General features: G+C 43.5%; 3 non-coding genes across 3 annotated transcripts; all 3 read right to left on the bottom strand.

Moving 5' to 3' along the window:
* Positions 1-13,317: 13,317 nt before the first annotated feature.
* On the bottom strand, positions 13,318-13,390 carry TRNAT-UGU (transfer RNA threonine (anticodon UGU)). Its single transcript has one exon. It is a non-coding gene; the product is annotated as a tRNA-Thr (tRNA).
* Positions 13,391-16,377: 2,987 nt separating this feature from the next.
* TRNAQ-UUG (transfer RNA glutamine (anticodon UUG)) lies at positions 16,378-16,449 on the bottom strand. Its single transcript has one exon. It is a non-coding gene; the product is annotated as a tRNA-Gln (tRNA).
* A 7,318-nt stretch (positions 16,450-23,767) lies between these two features.
* Positions 23,768-23,839, bottom strand: TRNAW-CCA (transfer RNA tryptophan (anticodon CCA)). The gene has a single exon. It is a non-coding gene; the product is annotated as a tRNA-Trp (tRNA).
* Positions 23,840-26,702: the final 2,863 nt, after the last annotated feature.

Genomic DNA, 26,702 nt, shown 5'->3' with positions numbered 1-26,702 from the left:
AGCTGAGCACCCAGATACTTGAGTGATATCCGAGTATCAACGAGCATGTTCTCTCATCCCTAGTAAACACCTCTATACACAGCTGATAACATAGGATCCACCAATCACCATAGGCAAGGTCACATTTGACCCTGCTCCATCTCCCTTCACAATGACCTTTGCACACACTCATTAGATGCTTCTATTCAAAAGAATAGAGAGTTGGAACCTGATCATTGTGGCTAATATACATGTGTTATTTCTTGAGACAACAGGATGTAAGAGTCTAAAAAACCTAAGTGGACAATGTGAAAATTGCAAGATTACTTCTTTTTGGACTTTTTTTTCCCCCAGATATTACAAATAACCTGATTTTAACAAAATTTCACTTTCTGCTCAAACATCCTTTTAGTTTCTATACTGATCCTGTACACAGCTCTGTTTGCACACATTCATGCAAGGGCTGTGCACTTCAGAGAGTTGCTTTCAGTGATTGGTGAAGGACTCAGGACCGAGCCTTTCTCCAAGTGGCAGCACTTTGCAGTCTCTATAATATATATATATATATATATATATATATATATATATATATATATATATATATATATATATATATATATATATATATATATACTGAATTAATAAACAAATACCATCATGTATGCATTCCAAAATGGTATCGGAAGAAAGTATACTTGTCCAAATATTGGAAGAAAATCTTTCTAAGTAACTTTTGGGGATTTTGAAAACCTGGTATTCAGCATTAATGTAAAATGTTTAATGCATTTATGCCCTAATGTCCTTACGGTTTTTATGTGTCTGCATCTGCACACGGGGCAAAGCGCACAAAGGGAAAAAAGCAATTCAAAGGCCCCAGCAAGATTTGAACTCACGACCCCTGGTTTACAAGACCAGTGCTCTACCCCCTGAGCTATGGAGCCAGTTTTATTACAGTAGGAAAATGTTGAAAATTGTGATTATGTAAGACATAATGTATGAGAATGTATGATATTCCAATAGCGCACTGATTACTCCAGTAGGGGGAATATCCTCATCAGTGTCGGTTTACATGAGTGTATAAAAAATAAGTCATATTTTCATCCAGAAAAGTGGCATGATTTTGCAATCCAGATTTTTGCAGCAGTTGTTAATCATGTACAGTATCCTATGTTAGGCTAGTTTCACATTTGTGTTTAAATCCACAGCGTTTAATCCGCATCCGCAAGTGGTGGAAAAAACGCATATAAACGTGTACAAACGCGGCGTTTTTTAGATGCATGCGTTACCGCATGAGGTTAAAAAAACGCCACGTTTGTACGCGTTTATATACGTTTTTTCCTGCGTTTGCGTTTATGGTGCGCATGATGAGAAATTTCACAAGAGAAAAATCAAGATAACCAGACACCGCCAATGGGACTACAGAGGGCGTGTATTATGGGATTTCTTTATATAGACCCCTTAACAGCTGTAATCTTCAGATTTTGCTCCTGTATCCTGTGTCATGATGGATCTTTGCATGGAGAGCTTTTATTTCAACCTGGAATTAAGCATCAAGCTGTTTCTTGCCTGTGCTTTTGCTTGGGAGCAAGACAGAAATTGCGAAAGATGGAGAAGGAGACAACGTAGGCGTTTTTGGACATTATCGAACTATGTGAAAACCGTGGAGCCTATCACACGCTGTATGGCGAGCTTAATGCCAACCCGGAGAAATTCCATGAATATACAAGGATGTCGCAAGACTCGTTCTTTGCTTGCTCGTGTCCAAGGAGGTGCGACAGGACACCCAGCTCCGTAGAGCGATTCCACCTGAGGAACATCTGCTGGTTACATTAAGGTACGTTCCAAATCTAAACCATTGACAGTCCAAATTTTGTGTTTTCTGACATGTATGTTTTGGGTATTTTCCTTTCTTTCTTTAGCGTAACCACACCATAAATAGAATAGTTTGTAATTTTTGGGGGGTTTCTTTTTCTTACAGATTTCTGACAACCGGAGAGAGTTTATCATCCCTCCACTTCCAATACCGGCTTGGAATATCCACCCTGTCCGGAATAGTTGCGGACACCTGCCGGACTTTGTGGAATGTACTCCGGGATGAGTTTATACCCCTACCCACCGGCTTGAAATTGCGGAAAAATTCTGGAGTGTGTGTGATTTCCCCAACTGTTTAGGAGCAGTGGATAGAAAGCACATCCGCATTATCAAACCTGCCAGAACAGGATCAGAGTATTTCAACTATAAAAAATATTTTTCTGTTGTGCTCATGGCAATAGCTGATGCGAACTGTCGCTTCATCGCAGTGGACATTGGAGCTTTTGGGCGTGGCAACGATTCCCAGACTTTCAAGAACTCGGATATGGGCTGCCGTGTGCATGGCAAAAATTTCAATTTTCCCCCGCCACAACCTCTCCCCAACACTCAAGGTCCACCGATGCCATTTGTTATGGTTGGGGATGAGGCCTTTCAGATGTGTGAAAACCTACTGAAGCCATATTCCAGCCGGGACTTGAACCACACTAGAAGGATCTTTAACCCCTTCCCGACATTTGACGTACTATCCCGTCGAGGTGGGGTGGGCCCCCATGACCGCCGACGGGATAGTACGTCATACGCATATCGCAGCTGACATCCGGCACTATGTGCCAGGAGCGGTCACGGACCGCCCCCGGCACATTAACCCCCGGCACACCGCGATCAAACATGATCGCGGTGTACCGGCGGTACAGGGAAGCATCGCGCAGGGAGGGGGCTCCCTGCGGGCTTCCCTGAGACGATCGGTACAAGGTGATGTACTCACCTCGTACCGAACGTCTTCTCCCTGCAGGCCCCGGATCCAAAATGGCCGAGGGGCTGTATCCGGGTCCTGCAGGGAGCACTTCCGGGTCGGAGCAGGCTGCAGATGAAAGCTGCAGCCTGCTCCGATGAAAGTATGATCGCAGATCTGATAGAGTGCTGTGCACACTATCAGATCTGCGATCTGTGATGTCCCCCCCTGGGACAAAGTAAAAAAGTAAAAAAAAAAATTTCCACATGTGTAAAAAAAAAAAAAAAAAATTCCTAAATAAATAATAATAAAAAAAAAAATATTATTCCCATAAATACATTTCTTTATCTAAAAAAAACAAACAAAAACAATAAAAGTACACATATTTAGTATCACCGCGTCCGTAACGACCCAACCTATAAAACTGGCCCACTAGTTAACCCCTTCAGTAAACACCGTAAGAAAAAAAAAAAAAAAACGAGGCAAAAAACAACGCTTTATTACCATACCGCCGAACAAAAAGTGGAATAACACGCAATCAAAAAGACGGATATAAATAACCATGTTACCGCTGAAAACGTCATCTTGTCCCGCAAAAAACGAGCCGCCATACAGCATCATCAGCAAAAAAATAAAAAAGTTATAGTCCTCAGAATAACGCGATGCCAAAATAATTATTTTTTCTATAAAATAGTTTTTATCGTATAAAAGCGCCAAAACATAAAAAAATGATATAAATGAGGTATCGCTGTAATCGTACTGACCCGACGAATAAAACTGCTTTATCAATTTTACCAAGCGCAGAACGGTATAAACGCCTCTCCCAAAAGAAATTCATGAATAGCTGGTTTTTGGTTATTCTGCCTCACAAAAATCGGAATAAAAAGTGATAAAAAATGGTCACGTGTCCGAAAATGTTACCAATAAAAACGTCAACTCGTCCCGCAAAAAACAAGACCTCACATGACTCTGTGGACCAAAATGTGGAAAAATTATAGGTCTCAAAATGTGGAGACGCAAAAACTTTTTTGCTATAAAAAGCGTCTTTTAGTCTGGTTTCACACTTGCGTTTTTATCTGCATGCGTTTTTTAAAAAAACCACATGTGTGAAAAAATGCATGTAAACGCGGTAAAACGCATGCGTTTTTATAGAAAAACACAAGAAAACAAGAAAAAAACAAAAAACCCTAACCCTACCCCTAACCCTACCCCTAACCTGAAATACGTGGCACTGAAATACGTGGCACTGAAATATACGTTTATATACGTATATAAGTGCCACGATATTTCAGTGGCCACGTATTTAAGTGCCACGTATTTAAGTGCCACGTATTTAAGTGCCACGTATTTAAGTGCCACGTATTTAAGTGCCACGTATTTAAGTGCCACGTATTTCAGTGCCACGTATTTACGTGCCACGTATTTACGTGCCACGTATTTTTCAGTGCCTGAAATACGTGGCACTGAAATACGTGGCACTGAAATATCGTGGCACTGAAATATCGTGGCACTGAAGTATTTACGTGCCACGTATTTTTCAGTGCCTGAAATACGTGGCACTGAAATACGTGGCACTGAAATATCGTGGCACTGAAATATCGTGGCACTGAAATACGTGGCACTGAAATACGTGGCACTTAAATACGTGGCACTTAAAAATACGTGGCTCTTAAATACGTGGCACTTATATACGTGGCACTTATATACGTGGCACTTATGACTGTCAGAAAATGTTCAGTAAACGGTTAGGGGTGAGGTTAGGGGTAGGGTTTCAGGTAGAATTGGGGAGATTCCACTGTTCAGGCACATCAGGGGCTCTCCAAACGCGACATGGCGTCCAATCTCAATTCCAGCCAATTCTGCGTTGAAAAAGTAAAACAGTGCTCCTTCCCTTCCGAGCTCTCCCGTGCGTCCAAAAAGGGGTTTACCCCAACATATGGGGTATCAGCGTACTAGGGACAAATTGAACAACAACTTCTGGGGTCCAAGTTCTCTTGTTATCCTTGGGAAAATAAAAATTTGGGGGGCTAAAAATCATTTTTGTGGGAAAAAAAATATGTTTTATTTTCACGGCTCTGCGTTGTAAACTGTAGTGAAACACTTGGGGGTTCAAAGTTCTCACAACACATCTAGATAAGTTCCTTGGGGGGTCTAGTTTCCAATATGGGGTCACTTGTGGGGGGTTTGTACTGTTTGGGTACATCAGGGGCTCTGCAAATGCAACGTGACGCCTGCAGACTAATCCATTTAAGTCTGCATTCCAAATGGCGCTCCTTCCCTTCCGAGCTCTGTCATGCGCCCAAACAGTGGTTCCCCCCCACATAGGGGGTATCAGCGTACTCAGGACAAATTGGACAACAACGTTTAGGGTCCAATTTATCCTGATACCCTTGTGAAAATACAAAACTGGGGGCTAAAAAATCATTTTTGTGAAAAAAAAAAAATAATTTTTATTTTCACGGCTCTGCGTTATAAACTGTAGTGAAACACTTGGGGGTTCAAAGTTCTCACAACACATCTAGATAAGTTCCTTGGGGGGTCTAGTTTCCAATATGGGGTCACTTGTGGGGGGTTTGTACTGTTTGGGTACATCAGGGGCTCTGCAAATGCAACGTGACGCCTGCAGACCAATCCATTTAAGTCTGCATTCCAAATGGCGCTCCTTCCCTTCCGAGCTCTGTCATGCGCCCAAACAGTGGTTCCCCCCCACATAGGGGGTATCAGCGTACTCAGGACAAATTGGACAACAACTTTTAGGGTCCAATTTATCCTGATACCCTTGTGAAAATACAAAACTGGGGGCTAAATTTCATTTTTGTGAAAAAAAAAATAATTTTTATTTTCACGGCTCTGCGTTATAAACTGTAGTGAAACACTTGGGGGTTCAAAGCTCTCAAAACACATCTAGATAAGTTCCTTAGGGGGTCTACTTTCCAAAATGGTGTCACTTGTGGCGGGGTTTAATGTTTAGGCACATCAGGGGCTCTCCAAACGCAACATGGCATCCCATCTTAATTCCAGTCAATTTTGCATTGAAAAGTAAAATAGCGCTTCTTCCCTTCTGAGCTCTGCTATGCGCCCAAACAATGGTTTACACCCACATATGGGGTATCGTCGTACTCAGGACAAATTGCACAACAACTTCTGTGGTCTAATTTCTTCTCTTACCCTTGGGGAAATAAAAAAATGGGGGTTAAAAGATCATTTTTGTGAAAAAATATGATTTTTTATTTTTACGGCTCTGCATTATAAACTTCTGTGAAGCACTTGTTGGGTCAAAGTGCTCAACACACATCTAGATAAGTTCCTTAAGGGGTCTACTTTCCAAAATGGTGTCACTCGTGGGGGGTTTCAATGTTTAGGCACATTAGGGGCTCTCCAAACGCAACATGGCGTCCCATCTCAATTCCAGTCAATTTTGCATTGAAAAGTCAAATGGCGCTCCTTCCCTTCTGAGCTCTGCCCTGCGCCCAAACAATGGTTTACACCCACATATGGGGTATCAGTGTACTCAGGACAAATTGCACAACAATTTTTGGGGTCCAATTTCTTCTCTTACCCTTGGGAAAATAAAAAATTGGGGGTGAAAAGATCATTTTTGTGAAAAAATATGATTTTTTATTTTTACGGCTCTGCATTATAAACTTCTGTGAAGCACTTGGTGGGTCAAAGTGCTCACCACACATCTAGATAAGTTCCTTAGGGGGTCTACTTTCCAAAATGGTGTCACTTGTTAGGGGTTTCAATGTTTAGGCACATCAAGGGCTCTCTAAATGCAACATGGCGTCCCATCTCAATTCCAGTCAATTTTGCATTGAAAAGTCAAATGGCGCTCCTTCCCTTCCGAGCTCTGCCCTGCGCCCAAACAATGGTTTAAACCCACATATGGGGTATCAGCGTACTCAGGACAAATTGCACAACAATTTTTGGGGTCCAATTTCTTCTCTCACCCTTGGGAAAATTAAAAAATTGGGGGTGAAAAGATCATTTTTGTGAAAAAATATGATTTTTTATTTTTACGGCTCTGCATTATAAACTTCTGTAAAGCACTTGTTGGGTCAAAGTGCTCACCACACATCTAGATAAGTTCCTTAGGGGGTCTACTTTCCAAAATGGTGTCACTTGTTAGGGGTTTCAATGTTTAGGCACATCAGGGGCTCTCCAAATGCAACATGGCGTCCCATCTCAATTCCAGTCAATTTTGCATTGAAAAGTCAAATGGCGCTCCTTTGCTTCCAAGCTCTGCCATGCGCCCAAACTGTGGTTTACCCCCACATATGGGGTATCAGCGTACTCAGGACAAATTGTACAACAACTTTTGGGGTCTATTTTCTCCTGTTACCCTTGGTAAAATAAAACAAATTGGAGCTGAAATAAATTTTGTGTGAAAAAAAGTTAAATGTTCATTTTTATTTAAACATTCCAAAAATTCCTGTGAAACACCTGAAGGGTTAATAAACTTCTTGAAAGTGGTTTTGCGTACCTTGAGGGGTGCAGTTTTTAGAATGGTGTCACACTTGGGTATTTTCTATCATATAGACCCGTCAAAATGACTTCAAATGAGATGTGGTCCCTAAAAAAAAATGGTGTTGTAAAAATGAGAAATTGCTGGTCAACTTTTAACCCTTATAACTCCGTCACAAAAAAAAATTTTGGTTCCAAAATTGTGCTGATGTAAAGTAGACATGTGGGAAATGTTATTTATTAAGTATTTTGTGTGACATATGTCTGTGATTTAAGGGCATAAAAATTCAAAGTTGGAAAATTGCGAAATTTTCAAAATTTTCGCCAAATATTTGTTTTTTTCACAAATAAACGCAAGTTATATCGAAGAAATTTTACCACTAACATGAAGTACAATATGTCACGAGAAAACAATGTCAGAATCGCCAAGATCCGTTGAAGCGTTCCAGAGTTATAACCTCATAAAGGGACAGTGGTCAGAATTGTAAAAATTGGCCCGGTCATTAACGTGCAAACCACCCTTGGGGGTGAAGGGGTTAACTACAGACTGACCAGGGACCGAAGAACAGTAGAGTGTACCTTTGGCATTCTGGTCTCTAAATGGCATATTCTTGCATCAGCCATAAATCTAAAAGTGGAAACAGTCGACGAGGTGGTCAAAGCCTGTGTGGTTCAGCACAATTATATAATAACTAAGGAGCAACCCAACATTGAACTGGATGAACCAGTTGCACACCCACTGTCCGATTTCCAGCATCACCCGCTGCGGTCAACTGCAGCAGTTGGTCACATGTGGGACCAATTTGCTGCCTTTTTTTATTCAGATATTGGACGTGTGTCATGGCAGGACAATGTTGTCTAAATGTCCTGTTGTAATTCGATCTGTACCAGTAATTTTCTGCAATGATAATAATATTTCTCATTAATAAACTTTAGTTTTGGTTGTGTTGACCGTGTCTCCTATGTTTTTCCTCTACAAACCAAGGCTGTCCTAAAACTGGCAGTATTTGATCTGTATTTAATATCAGTATTTGTAATCCAAAACCAGGAGTGGGTGATAAAGGCAGAGGTGCTAGTTATTATGTTAATATCATAATTTACCTCTAATTGTTCCACTCCTTGTTTTGGCTTACAAATACTGATATAAAACACTGGCCACATACTGCTAGTGTTATGGCAGCCATGTTGCTTTATTGGTAAGCTTGTTGACGTCATTGCGTCCTGATTCTGTTCTGCTGTATCCATTGGACACAGACTGAAGAGACAATGACTGTCACACTAAAGAGATCTATACTCATCAAGTCAGGTGTCAGAAATAATGAATTCATGTTGCACATATAACAGCTTCATGAATTCACTATTTCTGACACCTGTGCAGGTAAGCATAGATATGCAGTGTGTGACCACCATTGTCCCTTCAATTTGTGTGTAATAGATTATGTACATAGAAGAGAAAATGGAGGTTATACAAGGAAGTTCTCTACTCACCAGGTCAGGTGTCCTAACTAATGAGTTTTTTGACACCTGACCTGTTCAGTAGAGTTCTGCACTGTATGTCCGCCATTTTCTCTTCTGACTGCAACACTAGTCACAGACAAAGCAGAAAGAAGAGATTATGGAGATAATACAAGTATACATTTTTGGCCCACCTCATATCTCTATACTAAAAACACACAAAACTGCAGTCTTTTTTTTTATAACTACTGGAGATGTGATGTTGCCAAAAAATAAAGTGTGTGGCGAAGTTTCTTATTTGGCGCACGGTGTGTGTTGCCGGCGGCGGAAGACACAATAAACCAAACATAATTGGGGCAAATCAAATTTTTTTTTACTTTTTAACAACCCAAAAATGTATTTAACTGCGCCGGCTTGGGGTAGAGTGATGTAAACGGGGGGTGTGAAGCACTGAGGCCTGGCTAACTGTGGACGACGCAGAGGTGGCAGGAGAAGGGGCAATGAAACTAGAAGGGTCTGGAAGTTCGGGGATGGGGCTTGACACGAGAGGCTTGAGACACACTGGAAGGGTGAGACAAACCTGACATTACAAACACATTGTGATGTGAAGGGGGAGGAATACTAAGAGTCCTCTGTTTTTTTTGTGTGTTTTTTGGGGGGTTTGCCGGGTTTTGGGAAGCCTTGGTGGGCTCATATGGCGTGGCGTAGTGGTGGGTGACCTATCAGGGTCCGGCTGCACCATGACAGATTCCATAGTGCTCGTAGAGCGTGCAGCCATGCCAGAGTCCATAGTGCTCATAGAGCGTGCAGCCATGCCAGAGTCCATAGTGCTCGTAGAGCGTGCAGCCATGCCAGAGTCCATAGTGCTCGTAGAGCGAAAGGCCATGCCAGAGTCCATAGTGCTCGTAGAGCGTAAGGCCATGCCAGAGTCCATAGTGCTCGTAGAGCGTGCAGCCATGCCAGAGTCCATAGTGCTCGTAGAACTTGCAGCCATGCCAGAGTCCATAGCGCTTGTAGAGCGTAAGGCCATGCCAGGGTCCTGCTGCATCGTGGTGGTGGCGGTACGCAAGGCCATGCCAGGGTCCTGCTGCATCTTGGTGGTGGCGGTACGCAAGGCCATGCCAGGGTCCTGCTGCATCGTGGTGGTGGCGGTATGGAAGGCCATGCCAGGGTCCTGCTGTGTCGTGGTGGTGGCGGTACGCAAGGCCATGCCAGGGTCCTGCTGCATCGTGGTGGTGGCGGTACGGAAGGCCATGCCAGGGTCCTGCTGCATCGTGGTGGTGGCGGTACGGAAGGCCATGCCAGGGTCCTGCTGCATTGTGGTGTCAGTGGAGGAGGTCCAAGCAGGAGCAGCGGTTGTTATGGTGGTGGTGGTGGGATGTCCAACTGCACTCGGCATGATGGTGGTGCTGTAGTGGTGTCCGGCAGTGCTAGGAATTGAGGTGGCCATGCAGAGGTATGCAGCAGAGGTCGGCATTGAGGTTAATCGTGACAGTGAAGGCACAGGTGGATATGCCGACACTGTCTGCTGGAAACACCGACTCTGCTGCATAGCCTGCACGTAAGCAGCATTGCAGGCCTGCATGACACTCAGCTGGAGATCAGGAGTAAGGTGTTCCGACATTCCCTGCTCAATTTGGTTAAAAAAATGATGTGCTGGCCTCTGGAGGTCGGCTTTCACTTGGTCAAGGCTTTTGGTGACCTCATGGATACGTGCATTCAAGAGGTTATGTGAAATATCCATTCGGTCACCCAAAGCCTTGATTGCTTCATGTAAAACCGAGCTCAAGTGCAAAAACTCGGGCATGAGTGACCTGTCCGATGCCCTCTGCTGCTACCGGGAGGAGCCCCAAAAAAAAGGGGCAGTGGAAGAGGACTGCGAAAGGGGAAGACCTGATGGACCAGCTCCCTGGTCTCCAGTTAGTGTGGAAGGCCCACATGCTGCAGCGCTGCTGGATGGCTGGGATGGGTCCGTGGCTTTCGGATGAAGGACCGCTCTAGAACCTGGGCCAACAGTTGTGCTCCATATGCTGTGAAAAAAGGAAAAAGAAAATTAATACCAAAAATTAACCAGACGCAAAATCCTGTGGAATAGAAAAATACAGATTATGGCAATACAATACAACCTAATGCACGTGATAAATACTTACGTTCTCTGGGCAAGGACCGGTCTTAAAAATGCCAGAACTCGATAGTATTTGTATCTTCTGATCCTTGCTCCTGAACCACTGGGAACACGGCTCTCTTGACGCAGGTCCTTGTTGAAGCGGTCCTTCATCGAACGCCAACGTGTTTTGACTTTAGCCACTGTTGAAAAAAAAAAATTATGGTCAGAAAAAGGAATTTTGGCTGTGCTCACACAACTGTGTGTGATGACAGAAACTCCTGAGAGTTTCTTTCATCACACACAGTCGAGTGAGCACGGCCAAGGTCTCTGCTGCTTCACACTGCAGTGCAATACTTACCAAATGCATTTCGGACCCGAGTCGGGGCGTTGTCCCAGCCATCCCACATCTCTTTGGCCACCTCATTCCATAGGCGCCGGATCGTGATGTTGTTTGAGTGCAGTGGATCCCGGTTGTCCCACAACGGGACTCGCTCCTGGACAAGGGAGATGAGGAGGTCATTTTCAATTAGTCATACTCCCGTTGTGGAACCTAAAAATTAAATAAAGTCATTAAAGTTTAGTGAATTAACATAAGGAAAAAAAAGAAAAAAGATGCTGAGAAATGGCATGAATAGGAAAGTCAACATACAAAAGGATTCCAGAAGAAAAAAGTTAAGAAATAGGAATGGAAAGAAAAGAAGATTCAAGAATATTACACTGAGGATACAGTAAACAGTCAGCCTTGTATACGTACCCGCTGCAGTCTTTCCACCCAACCTTCAGTCCACTGCTCCTGCCCAGTCTGTGCCGCAGTTGAAGAAGAGCTCTAAAAAAATGAAAAATTCAAATTGTCACATGTGTAGATGTGACAGTGAATACTTACCAATCTGAAGAGGCAAGTACTCACCTCACTGACATGCTCGACTTCCGACGGCCCAGGAAGAAACTCCTCATCAGAAGAAGAAGAAGAAGACATTCTGATGCATGTAGAAAGAAAGAAATGCAAGAAATTAGGACATGTAGAGACAGAAAATAGAAAATAAAGGCATTGGCTAGGATATACTCACATTGTTCAGTGTCTTGTTTTCCTCCAAGATGTAGCCTGTGTCTCGTCTGCTTCAGTGTCTGCTGAGTAGTGACCTGCAAATGTCCACTCCCTCCCTTTATCACCTTGTATGTGGGGGGTGGCTTATCAGTGTCTAGACATGTTTTTCTCTTTTGAAACGCATGCTTTCACGAACGCAAGCAAACGCATGTGCTTGTGAACGCATGCGTTCATATAGACAGCAATGCGTTTTTTTGCCGCAATCCTTGCGCAATCGACCGCATGCGTTTCCAGGTGGCAAATTGACGCCTCTAAAAATTACTACATGTTGCATTTCCGCGCCAAGCCGCAAATGACGAAACGACGCATGCGTCGTCAAACGCGGCAAAACGCGAACAATCAAAAACACATGCGTCCCTAATGTTAAATATAGGAATACACAACGCATGCGGATATTTGCGGAAGACACGCTGCGGACACAACCGCAAATGTGAAACAAGCCTTACAGAAGTGTGATGTATGCATAAAAATTGGACACTAGACTGTGGCTCCATATGGCATCCATTTTTTTGTGCACCCCTAAACTTAAATGGTTGAGTCTCATCTAATTTACAGATAAACTTACGCATGCTGCGATTTTTTTCACACATATTCGGTCAGTGAAGAAAAATTGCTCATCTGCTTTGCCCCATTGAACAACATTGGTGTGAGGGCTTCCCATTTTTTTGATGGACAGAATGATGGTGTGAATGAGCTCTCAATGTTATTCTAAGGGTATGTGTCCACCATTAGGATGGCCGGCGGTTTGGACGGAGCGGCAAACCCGCTCCGCCCTAAGCTCCGCCCCCTTATGTGATGCGATGATGCCGGATGTGTTCATTGCACACATCCGGAATCTTCACACCCCACACATAGGACCCTGTGTTTTACTTTGCGGCGGCGCAGCATCGCCGCAAGGTAAACGGACATGCTGCGATGTTAAAAGACGCACCGCATGTCTGGAATCGCAGGGCCGCCGGGTGCGTGTTACCACGCATAGTGGAGAAGGGATTTGATAAAATCCCCTCCACTATGCTGTAACATCTGGACACTGCGTGTTTGACGCTGCGGCCCTGCGCAGCGTCAAACACGCAGCGTTTCTTGAATGTGGAAACATACCCTAAGAGTCCAGAAAACTAACACAACTGCTGTGCTCCATTAAAGGGGGTATCGGGGACTTTTTGAAAAAAAGTGTCTAAGCACTAACAGGCAGGTAGTTGCAACTTACCTGCCTGTTGCTCCCAGCGCCATTCTTCCCCTGCACAGAGCAGTCACAGTCCGCTCCTGCCGGGGATTGAGAAGCCTCTGCTGATGTCACATCTACAGAGTGGAGACTTCTTTTCCGCTCTGCTCTATCAACGAGGCGGGGTTTCCAATGTAATTCTGATTGACAACTCGATTCCCGTTGCCTAACTGGGGGAGCCAGCTGTTCACATGTAAAGAGCACAGAATAAAATAATGCGGAGGCCCCAGCGAGATTTGAACTCGCGACCCCTGGTTTACAAGACCAGTGCTCTAACCCCTGAGCTATGGAGCCCTTTATCCTGCCAGTATTGACAAAATTACAAATGACTAGATAATTCTCTAGGTGAAAAAGGTGATCCTCTCCAAAATCTAGTAAAAGTTTGCTAAAAAATATTTTTAAAAAATTTTCCGCCGTAATATTTAGATGTATAGTAGCCAGACTATCACTGTAACTTGGCCTCTCTGGCTGGCTTTAACCTCAGGCTCTGGCTGGAACCTATTTGGGATAGATAGTTTTTGTGATGTCTGAGATCAAAAAATTCTAAATAACATCAAATGCTACCAATTAAAACTTCAAGTTATTGCACAAACCCCTCCCCCCCCCCACCTCAGTTCTGTCACATATGGAAGACTTCCACGTCACAGGTAACACAAACAGATCTAAAATAAATAAAATATATTATACTTTAAATACTATAAATAAAATTCAGTCTCATGCTACCAAACCCACAATCCATCTTTCTTTATGAGCCCCACAAAAAATGAGCCATTTGTGGTAGTTTCTGCTGTTCTGCAACCTCAGGGGCTCTGTCAATTGTGTCCACAATCTACTCAAACCAAATCTACAGTATGTTCCAAAAGCCCAATAATGTTCCTTCCCTTCAGGAGCATCGCCGTTTGCTGGAACAGTAGATTCTGACCACATATGGAGTATTGCCACATTCAGCAATAATTGTGTAACAAATTGTGACGTCCATGTTCTGCTGTTCCCACTTGTGTGAATTAAAAATTTGAGGCTAAGGCTAGTTTCACACTAGCGTCGGGAACAACCCGTCGCTGTGCGTCGGGCCGACGTTCCCGACGCTAGGGTGGTCTCCGCCGCACAACGGGGTCAGCGGATGCATTTTTCCCACGCATCCGCTGCCCCATTGTGAGGTGCGGGGAAGTGCGGGGAGGTGGGGGCGGAGTTCCGGCCGCGCATGCGCGGTCGGAAAAAGTGGACCGTCGGGAGCAAAAAACGTTTTTTTCTCCCGACGGTCCGCTACCACACGCCCAAGCGTCGCAAAACGGACGCGACGTTTGGCAATGCGTCGCAAATGCGTCGCAAATGCGTCGCTAATGTTAGTCTATGACGAAAAAACGTATCCAGCAAGAACTTTTGCTGGATGCGTATTTTCGGCAAAACGACGCATTTGCGACGTATTGCAGTTAACGCTAGTGTGAAACTAGCCTAAAGTAACATTTTAGTGGAAAAACTTTGAATTTTTCGTTTTCACATCCCAATCTTATAACATCCTGTGATGCACTTGTGGTTTAAAAATCCTCCTTTCTTGTGTGGTTTATGTTTTCCAAATGGGGTCACTTTTGGGGAGCTCTGCTTTTTTGGCACCTTAGGGGCTCTGTAGATGTGACATAGCACACACAATCTATTCTAGCCATATTTGCATTCTCAGAATCAAACAGCACCTTTTCCTTTCCAAGCCCTGACGTGTGGCCAGACATTAGTTTTTCACCATATATGGGAAATTACTGCATTCGGGAGAAATTATGTAACAAACTGTGGTGTCCTTTTTTCCCTGTTACCGCTTGTGAAAATTACACATTTGGGGCTAAAATTAAATTTTACCGAAAACAAATTAATTTTCACTTATACGTCCAAATGTTTGAAAATTCTGTGAAGCACCTAGAGGTACAAAATGGTCAACAAACCCCTAGATGAATTTTCTTGAAAGGATCAAGTTTCCAAAATGGTGTCAATTGTGAGGGTTTCTCCTGGTTTGGCACCTCAGGTGGTCTGCAAATACGACATGGCATTCAAAATCTATTCCAACCAAATAGCGCTTCTCCCCTTCTGAGCTCTGTCAAGTAAGTATGGGAGAAGTTGCGTAATAAATAGTGGGGTCCTCTTTTATACATCCCATGAAAATAAAAAAAACTAAGGCTAAAGCCGAAGTCTCAAACACGAAGAGCGTCAGGATGAAGGTCATTACTACAAGATAAGGGCTAGGATAGGGACATTATTACAGGAAGGGGGAACTTCACTAGAGAATAGATGACATTATTGCAGGACGGTGAACATTATATCGGGAAGGGGGAAATGAGTGCCAGGATTGCAAACAATATACATATATTAAACACCAATAAAAAGAGGAATCCAAAAGTTGTATAGAAAAAAAATGGTATCACTGAAAAAGTCATCTGATCCCACATAGAATGCATCCCATCAAATTAATTTTTTTTCTATGTGCGGCCCATTTATCTGTCCGAGTTTGAGACCGCTGGGCTAAAGCAATATTTTTATAATTTTTTTTTTTCATTCCACTTTGCCTTAATTCCTGCGCAGTAACTGAAGGGTTAAGAAATGTGCTGACTATAGTTTTGAATAATTTGAGGGATGCAGTTTTGCAAATTGTATCACTTCTGGGGGGTTTCCAATATATAAGCCCCTCAAAAACTCACTCCAAAACTGAAAAGGTCGATAAAAATACAGGATTTGGAAATTTCTGAGAAAAAAAAAATTACTGCTCAATTGTAACCCTTCTAGCATCCTAACAAAATGAAATAACGTTTAAAAAATGATGGTGACGTAAAGAATTATGGGAAATTATGCTTATTAACTAGTTTGTGTTGTATGACTCTCTGGTTTAATGATATAAGAAAATTAATTTGTAAAGTGCTGCGGAATATGTTGGCGCTATATAAATAAAATTATTATTATTATTTATTATTATAAGAATTCAAGGTTTGAAAATTGTTGTTTGTTTTGTTGGTTTGTTTGTTTTTAATGTTCATTAAATTTTAGATATTTTCATAAAAAAAACCCCACAAAATATATTAACTTAGATTTACCGCTAAAATAAAGGACAATGTGTAAAAAAAAAACCCAATCTAAGAATTACTGATATGTTAAAGAATTTTCCCTCTTAAAGTGATACATAAGATTTGAAAAATAAAGCTCGATCATCAAGCTAAAAATTGTCTCCATCACTTAAGGTTATAACTAAACATCAAAAGCGCTGTATAACATATAAAGAGAATCCAGGGATAAAAGTACAGACCAGGTTCCACCGAGATTTGAACTCGGATCGCTGGATTCAAAGTCCAGAGTGCTAACCATTACACCATGGAACCACCTGTCAGAAAACAGCTGTCAGAAAACAGCTGAGAGGCTCATAGAGAGCAACGACACAATGCAGGATGTGAACTGGTTTTACTGGTTAGTTCAGTTTTGCTTGTAAATGGTTTCTTCATTATTTGTAAAATTAAATATTAAATAAAGTATAGAAAGAGCAGCATAAATCAAATGTCTAGCCTGCAATTTGCTTTCCCTTTCACTCAAACAATTTTTTATTTATATTATTATTTATATTATTTCTATTTGTATTCTGACTCATGGGTATGTAGAACGCAGTGGTGCCTGGATAGGCCAATTCTTTTGGGCGCTTCCGTATTGACCTGTACTCACGTTCATACCGATTTATCAGATAGCTTAACTCAGCCACGTTCTCATGTAAGAAGACTCCAGGAAAAGAGGATTGCTTTAACTGAAATTCTTGTATTATGATGAAAGCAGCAGGTAAAAAGGAATATTCAACAGAGGACATGTAATAGGATGCATACAGATATGGGGATGATGACAAAATGGAGAATAAGGGCGTGAACAAACATACATCACAGGACTACAGTGAGAGAGTTGGGACAAAATAAAGGGAAAGGCAAACTTCTGCCTAGAAAGAAAGGATGGAACACAAACAATGCAAACATTAAATGATTTCTCAAGTCGTGGGACATGACACTCCCCGTCTGAAATCCTTGGATTTCACGATGTCCGTAATTTTTCGAAGTCGTTCGAACCTGAAAAAACAAGAGGAAGAAAACATGCATGCAATAATAAACATAAAAGATTTTTAAGTCCAACTCGTTGTTGTTGACCCGTAGATCACACCGAAAGATAAGTTCAAGTATATAAAACCCATCTTCAGATTGGGGAAGCCGCAAACATGCAAACTCTTCCACCAACCCAGAATCCAATGGGAATGTTAAGGGTTCAATCCAATGGAAAATGTCAACATTCAATAAACTGGGGAATGAGGAGGAATGCTCCCCGCCGTGAACAACGTCCAGGAGCATGTTCAGTTCATGTGATGTCCTCCTTTCGTAGAAGCAGCACGAGTTCAGTGACCGGGCGGAAGAAGGTTCGGGTAGAGTCCCCTTTTGTCACCTTAACTTCTACCTTACAAGTCTTTCCGTCCTCACTGGGTAGGACCTTGGTGATAAGTCCCATTGGCCAGTCATTACGATGAGCCTCTGTATCCTTTAAGAGAACAAGGTCTCCTTCTTGGAGATTGGGACTGGGCGTCTGCCATTTGTGACGGTTTTGAAGCAAGTGTAAATATTTGGTCTTCCATCGATGCCAAAACACGTTAGCCAGGTGTTGTACTTACCTCCACTGACGTCTGTAAATGTCCTTATTATCGAAGTTCCCAGGCGGAACTGTAGCAGCTCCAATCTTCTGTGTGAGAAGTGTGGCTGGAGAAACATCAGAACCCAAGTTGAGGTCCTTTAGGTTTGTGGCGTGGTCCTCAGATGGAAACGCGTTCATTACGTCTTGTACAACTTCAGCAATTTCTACTGCCAATATCGCAGCGCAAAGCTCGAGTCTGGGTACAGAGTGTGCAGGCTTTGGAGTTAACTTGGCTTTACCCAGGATGAAACCACAGTGTACCTTGTTAGCTCCTAAGGTCATCAGATAAGCTACTGCGGCTATGGCTTCTGTAGATGCGTCAGAGAAAATATGAACTTCTCTTCTGATTGCAGTCAAAGGTGATCTTGGAGAATAACAACGTGGGACTTGGAGTTGCGCTAAGAACTTCAGAGACTTCTTCCACGCCTCCCACCTTTGCTGTTTCTGAGTTGGGAGCGGGGTGTCCCAATCCGTGTTCTCGGCCGTAAGCTGTCTTAACAGTATCTTGCCTTGAATAGTGGTGGGTGCTACAAACCCGAGAGGATCATAGATGCTATTTATGACAGATAGGACTCCTCGTTTGGTAAAGGGTTTGTCATAGGGTGACACTTGGAAAGTGAAGGTGTCCCGTTTGATATCCCACAGTAGACCAAGGCTGCGCTGTGTTGGAGGAACATCGGAACCCAAGTTGAGGTCCTTTAGGTTTGAGGCACGGTCCTCAGATGGAAACGCGTTCATTACCTCTTGACTGTTAGAGATAATCTTGTGGAGTCTGAGGTTTGATGTGGATAGCATTTCCTGTGTCCTGGAGAGTAGGTCAATTGCATCTTCGCTTGTGGGCAAGGACTTGAGCCCATCGTCCACGTAGAAGTTCTTCTCTACAAATTGCCGAGCATCGGAACCGTACTCTCTCTCACCTTCCTGGGCTGTCCGTCTCAGTCCATAGATCGCCACAGCAGGTGAGGGACTGTTGCCGAAGACATGGACCTTCATCCGGTAGTCTATGACCTGATTGTTGACGTTGTTGTCCTTGTGCCATAGGAACCTAAGATAGTTTCTGTTGTCTTCTTTCACAATGAAGCAATGAAACATCTGCTGAATGTCGGCCATTATGGCAACAGGTTCTTGTCTGAAGCGGATCAATACTCCAAGGAGGCTGTTGTTCAGGTTGGGCCCAGTTAGGAGCAGGTTATTGAGAGAGAGGCCTTCAAACTGAGCACTGGAGTCAAACACCACTCTGATCTGATTAGGCTTGCGAGGGTGATAGACACCAAAGGATGGAAGATACCAACATTCTTCTCCCTCCCTCAGTGGTGGCGCAGGTTCAGCATGATTTCTGTCAAAGATGTTCTGCATAAAGTCAATGAAATGCTTCTCCATCTCTGGTTTCCTCTTTAGGGTACGCTTTAAGGATGAGAACCTTGCAGTTGCTTGCTGCAGGTTGTTCGGCAACCTCACTCTTGGGAAACGAAAGGGTAAAGGAGCTACCCAACTGTTGGAGTCGTCTTGAACAAATTCTTTATCCATAACCTTTATAAATTCTTTATCTTCTCTTGTGGGTGCCAACTTGTTGTCATTACTTGTGGAATCGAACACTGATGACCCGAGGTTTTCTTCCCAGGACTGGAGTGTGTTCATGTTGTTGAAGGATTCCTGTTGCCACTTGGTGTTGCTCACTTTCTCTTTCACCCAGTAGTGATGTGGGCATGGTTGGAAATGGGTGCTGCGACCATTTGACAAAATGTGTGTCTTGTAAGAGGAGATGTTGTTAGGTCTCTTCATCTTGTGTATGCAAACATTGCCTATGATTACCCAGCCTAGATCTAAGCGTTGGGCAAATGGTGCATCGTGTGGTCCATTAATTTGCTGACGCACCTTGTGCAGCCGGAGGATGTCTCTGCCTAGCAGAATCAGGATATCTGCACTGTTGTTGAGGGCTGGTATCTTGTTTGCTATCCCCTTGAGATGTTGGTGATGAAGAGCAGCCTCTGGCGTTGGGATCTCTTCTCGATTGGATGGAATCTGGTTGCACTCGACCAGTGTAGGTAACGGTATCTCGACGGTGTTCTCGAGAGATGTCGCTGTAAGACCACTGGCCCTTCTCCCATAAACCTCTGTAACACCACTGCAGGTACCTAAGGTGTAAGGGTAGGCATTTCCCTTTAAGTTAAACATATCAAAGAGTTCTGACCTTGCAAGTGATCGGTTGCTCTGATCATCCAGAAGGACGTACACCTTCACGGCTTTCTCTGGGTGACCGTTGGGATATACGTTCACCAGGCAAATCTTCGCACAGGACTTGTCCCAGAGGTCTTCTCCGCAGACTTCTGTGCATGAAGAAGATATTGTGGTATGGCTTGCAGTTTGAGCTGCGTCCTCCCCGCCATGGCTCGTGGTGGGGGAAGGAGTAAGTGTAGAGTCAGGACGGAATGGGTGGAGTGCTTGTACGTGGTCCTCACTGTCACACTCCATGCACTTAATTGTAGTTTTACAGTCTTTAGCAAGGTGTTCAGTAGAAGCACAACATCTGTAGCATACCCCGAACCTCTTTAGAAGCTCCTTGCGTTCCTGGAGCGGTTTCTTCCTGAAGCCGATGCACTTTTTTAAGGGATGTGGCTTCTTGTGGATGGGACACTCACGATTTGGGTTCTCTATCTTTTCACTTTTGTTACTCTTGCCTGGGGCTGATGTTGGTATGGGAAGAATATCCGTCTTCTTCACTGACACTGGACCCCTGCGGTTTCTGTCGTTCGAGCGTGCGCTGACGTATTTAGAAGGAGGTGAAGCTGGGCCACTGGATTCTTGGTAGGAAAAGCTTGGGTCGTTCTTGCGTTCTGCCACGTCTTTTATAAACTCACAGAAGTAGGAGAATGGAGGAAATGACACTTGATGGTCTTTCTTGTATTTTGACCCTAGTGTAGTCCACCTTTCTTGCACGTTGTACGGTAGCTTGGAGATAATGGGATTTACTCCACGAGCAGTGTCCAGGTAGCTGAGGCCAGGTAGGTGGGTGTCTGCCTTGGCCAGCTGGAGCTCTAACAGCAAGTCACTGAGCTCTAGGAACTTTGAACTGTCCTTGCTTGATATCTTTGGAAAACTCTGTAATCGCTTGAACAGTGCGTCCTCTATGGCTTCTGGACTGCCAAAGTTTTTCTCTAGTCTTTCCCATGCAGCCATGAGACCAGCCGTTGGATTACTGATATGTACAGACCTGAGTCTCTTGACACGCTCGGTGGATTGTGGTCCTAGCCATCTGATTAGCAGGTCCAGCTCTTCGGCAGCAGTGATGCCGAGGTCACTAGTTACGGTTCTAAAGGCATTTTTCCAACCTCTGTAATTTTCAGGTTGGTCGTCAAACCTTGTGAGACCGGTTTTAGTAAGTTCGCGGCGAATCATGTACCTTGCGAAGTCGGACATGTCTGTTCTTTCTGACTTAGGATGCACGAATGTGGGCTGAGCGGTGTTGTACATAGGAGTGGAGACGTCTTGGACTTGAAACGTGGGTAAGTATGGAGTGGCATATGCATTTAGTCCAGCAACCGGTTTGGTGGGTATAGTCTCTGCTACATGCGGAGCTGGCACTGTGCGGTTGTCGAGAGTATAATGACCTGCCGGTATATTGGGTTGCGTGTAGATAATAGCCTGTGGAGTTTGATGAGATGCAGGGTCTTGGCGCATACTGGAATACGAAGGAAGTTCAAGTTTGGGAGCATTGTACTGACCTTGAGTGTAGGGTTCTGTAAGTTGATCGGCATCCTGGTGTCCTGGAGAAGCATGAACGCCATCAGAAGTGTTAGTGATGATCTGCGGTTCGCCATTTTGGCTTAGCACGTAGTCTCTTGTGCGTTCAATAGGGTCCTCCGCCTCCACTTCACACAAACTGATGCTGTCTCTTTGACTCCCACTGATAGCTCGCTCCAGGATCCTTAACTCCGCCATGGCTGTTGCGTGCTCACATTCCTTCTCCAGAGCTTCCTTGCGTGCTGCATCCGCATCCATTTCTGCTCTCTTTTGTGCTGTGGCTGCATCCATTTCTGCTCTGGCTGCTTCTATTTCTGCTCTCTTTTGTGCTGTGGCTGCATCCATTTCTGCTCTCTTTTGCGCAAAGGCTGCTTGTATCTTAGACGTTTCTGCCTTAGCACGTGCCCTTATAAGCTGCTGGCTGAGAGTGGAATATTTTGATGAACTTGACCTAGATGAGCGTTTTGAGTGCTTAGACGATTTGGATGAGCGAGATGATGCATCTGGTGTCCGTGCAATTTTAGCCTCTATCTTTGTCTTAATGTCGCGTACGGTGCAGTCCCTTTCAGAATTAAGCTGCTGGAAACTTTGCAATTCTTTTAAAGTCTCTGGCAAATTCAGTTTCTTCAGGAGAATAATGTATTGGTCAGTCTTCTCCATATACCTTTGGTATGCTGTGCATAATTGTTCTAGGGCTCCCTCAAGTGGTAACTCATGAGAAGCAGGCCTTGATACAGTGTCTATGTGACTCAGCACTTTCTCCCACAGTGAAGACACATCACTATATACAACACATTTTTCAGTCTCTAAATTCTCCATGACTTTCCATGTAGGTTTAACTGTACGTTTTCCCCTTTCACTAGCTGGTGGATGGGGATCTAGGTCTCTTTCCTGTGTCTGTAAGTCTGGTAGGGACATTGTATACCTCGCTTCAGACATGATTTGTTTGCAGGCAGGAAGAGTGGATGATGAGGGTTATACTTCTCACTGTTTATCTGCAGTGTGTGCTTCTATGCACGCTGGGGTCTGGCTGGGAACTGGGTTACTGTGTATCTGGGAAATGTCCTTTTCCACTGAGGTTCAGCACAGACCTTGAGTTACTGTCTCTGAAGGCAGGTTATTCCTTTTTACTATTCTGACTCATGGATATGTAGAACGCAGTGGTGCCTGGATAGGCCAATTCTTTTGGGCGCTTCCGTATTGACCTGTACTCACGTTCATACCGATTTATCAGATAGCTTAACTCAGCCACGATCTCATGTAAGAAGACTCCAGGAAAAGAGGATTGCTTTATGACTTGTTATTATTATTTTTTTTAGAGTGAATAGTACATTTATAATGTTAAATAACATAACAACATTATATGTATATGTGTGTGTATATATATATACATACACACATAGACTTATATATAACGTTATTATATTATTTAGCATTATAAATGTACTAAAAATAATAATATATGGTATATATAAATATATATATATATATATATATATATATATATATATATATATATATATATATATATATATACCATCAATCTACAAAATGGGTATAACCCTTTAAAACATGTATATGTTTAAGGCATATAGGCATATACTGAGTATATGGCATCAATCTATAATATGAGAATGGCCCTTTAGAAAAAAAATATATATATTTATGTATATATATAATTGTCTAAGGGTTTTTCTGTCTGTCCTGGAAATCCCGCGTCTCTGATTGGTCGAGGCTGCCTGGGCCTCGACCAATCAGCGACGGGCACAGTATCGACGTAGATGTCATAATGGTTGCCATGGCGACGAAGATGTCATAAAGGTTGCCTCGACCAATCAGCGACGGGCACAGTCTGCCCCGAATTCTGTAATCATCATTGTCCATATACTACGGGGACATGCATATTCTAGAATAGCCGATGCGTTAGAATCGGGCCACAATCTAGTATATTTATAAATATAGATATTTATGGTATTTTTTAAAGGTTTTTGCCATGTTTAGTAGTTGTGAATGCCCTGATGCACGCTGCTGTAAGTGGAGAGAATTAGTGAGTCAGTGGAGAGAGTCAGTGGTCAGAATTTTCATTCATTTCTATGGGAATTCTAATGTTTGCCACAAAAAGCAGCATGCTATAGGGCCCGTTCTAAAGATAGGTTATGGGTACTGTTATTTAGACCTCTATTTATCGTACATTTATGGCATGTGCTGTGAATATGTTGTAAAACTATTGTGCCGTAAAGAAATTGACCCTGACGTGATTTGAACACGCAACCTTCTGATCTGGAGTCAGACGCGCTACCGTTGCGCCACAAGGTCAGCTGAGAGCCAACTGATCAGATTACAATTTCTCACGTGAACAGATGCCCTCAACCAACTGCTTTTTGGCGTTCTGGGATCACCTCTCCTCTAAACAGGTGGTGATCATATGAGGTAAGTAGTGATGATCAAACATCTATATATATAATTGTCTACGGGGTACTTCCGTCTTTCTGTCTGCAACTTCCGTAACGGAAATCCCGCGTCACTGATTGGTCTCGCCAGCTGCCTGTCATGGCTGCTGCGACCAATCAGCGACGGGCACAGTCCAATTAGTCCCTACTCCCCTGCAGTCAGTGCCCGGCGCCCGAATACTCCCCTCCAGTCACCGCCAACACAGGGTTAACGCCAGTGGTAACGGACCGCGTCATCGCTTCTATTAACCCTGTGTGTCCCCAACTTTTTCCTATTGATGACACCTATGCAGCATCAATAGTAAAAAGATGTAATGTTAAAAATAATTTGAAAAAAACCCTGCTATTCTCACCTTCCGTCGTCCGACGATGCGCTTGCGCCTGCCGCCATCTTCCGCTCCCAGAGATGCATTGCGAAATTACCCAGAAGACTTAGCGGTCTCGCGAGACTGCTATGTCATGTGGGTAATTTCGCAATGCATCCTGGGAGCAGAAGATGGTGGCAGCCGCGCACGCATCGCTCCGCTGGATCCCGGAGGGTGAGTATATAACTATTTTTTATTTTAATAATTTTTTTAAACAGGGATATGGTGCCCACACTACTAAATATTACGTGGGCTGTGTTATATACTGCGTGGGCTGTGTGATATACTGCGTGGGCTGTGCTATGTACCGCGTGGCTGCTATATACTACCTGGCCAGTGTTAGATACTATGTGGGCTGTGTTTTGTACTGCGTGGGCTGTGCTATATATTACGTGGCCAGTGTTATATACTACGTCGTCTGTGTTATATACTGCGTGGCTGCTATATACTGCGTGGGCTGTGTTATATAGTATGTGGGCTGTTATATACTGTTTGGGCTGTGTTATATACTGCGTGGCCACTGTTATATATTGCGTGGCCTGTATTAACGCATCGGGTATTCTACAATATGTATGCATGTATGTACAGTGCCTAAAAGTAGTATTCAACCCCCTGCAGATTTAGCAGGTTTAATAAGATGCAAATAAGTTAGAGCCTTCAAACTTCAAACAAGAGCAGGATTTATTAACAGATGCATAAATCTTACAAACCAAAAAGTTTTGTTGCTCAGTTAAATTTTTATAAATTTTAAACATAAAAGTGTGGGTCAATTATTATTCAACCCCTAGGTTTAATATTTTGTGGAATAACCTTTGTTTGCAATTACAGCTAATAATCATCTTTTATAAGACCTGATCAAGCTGGCACAGGTCTCTGGAGTTATCTTGGCCCACTCCTCCATGCAGATCTTCTCCAAGTTATCTAGGTTCTTTGGGTGTCTCATGTGGACTTTAATCTTGAGCTCCTTCCACAAGTTTTCAATTGGGTTAAGGTCAGGAGACTGACTAGGCCACTGCAACACCTTGATTTTTTGCCTCTTGAACCAGGCCTTGGTTTTCTTGGCTGTGTGCTTTGGGTTGTTGTTTTGTTGGAAGATGAAATGACGACCCATCTTAAGATCCTTGATGGAGGAGCAGAGGTTCTTGGCCAAAATCTCCAGGTAGGCCGTGCTATCCATCTTCCCATGGATGCGGACCAGATGGCCAGGCCCCTTGACTGAGAAACAGCCGCACAGCATGATGCTGCCACCACCATGCTTGACTGTAGGGATGGTATTCTTGGGGTCGTATGCAGTGCCATCCAGTCTCCAAACGTCACATGTGTGGTTGGCACCAAAGATCTCGATCTTGGTCTCATCAGATCAGAGAACCTTGAACCAGTCAGTCTCAGAGTCCTCCAAGTGATCATGAGCAAACTGTAGACGAGCCTTGACATGACGCTTTGAAAGTAAAGGTACCTTACGGACTCGTCTGGAACGGAGACCATTGCGGTGGAGTACGTTACTTATGGTATTGACTGAAACCAATGTCCCCACTGCCATGAGATCTTCCCGGAGCTCCTTCCTTGTTGTCCTTGGGTTAGCCTTGACTCTTCGGACAAGCCTGGCCTCGGCACGGGAGGAAACTTTCAAAGGCTGTCCAGGCCGTGGAAGGCTAACAGTAGTTCCATAAGCCTTCCACTTCCGGATGATGCTCCCAACAGTGGAGACAGGTAGGCCCAACTCCTTGGAAAGGGTTTTGTACCCCTTGCCAGCCTTGTGACCCTCCACGATCTTGTCTCTGATGGCCTTGGAATGCTCCTTTGTCTTTCCCATGTTGACCATGTTTGAGTGCTGTTCACAAGTTTGGGGAGGGTCTTAAATAGTCAGAAAAGGCTGGAAAAAGAGATAATTAATCCAAACATGTGAAGCTCATTGTTCTTTGTGCCTGAACTACTTCTTAATACTTTAGGGGAACCAAACAGAATTCTGGGGGGTTGAGGGGTTGAATAATAAATGACCCTCTGAAAAAACTTTTCACAATTTAAAAAAAAAATAAACAAAGAAATAACATTCTTTTTTGCTGCAGTGCATTTCACACTTCCAGGCTGATCTACAGTCCAAATGTCACAATGCCAAGTTAATTCCAAATGTGTAAACCTGCTAAATCTGCAGGGGGTTGAATACTACTTGTAGGCACTGTATATAGCAGACACATAGTATATAGCACAGGCAACGTACTATTTGTCTGCTATATACTACATGGCTCCTATATACTACGTGGCCTGTGCTATATACTATGTGGCTGCTATATACATACATATTCTAGAATACCCGATGCGTTAGAATCGGGCCACCATCAAACATACTGAGATAAGGTGTTATCT

Source organism: Ranitomeya variabilis, chromosome 2, assembly GCF_051348905.1.
Source record: "Ranitomeya variabilis isolate aRanVar5 chromosome 2, aRanVar5.hap1, whole genome shotgun sequence".
Classification (NCBI taxonomy): Eukaryota; Metazoa; Chordata; class Amphibia; order Anura; family Dendrobatidae; genus Ranitomeya; species Ranitomeya variabilis.
The sequence above is the reverse complement of the archived record's forward strand: the minus strand, read 5'-3'. Positions and strand labels throughout refer to the sequence as shown.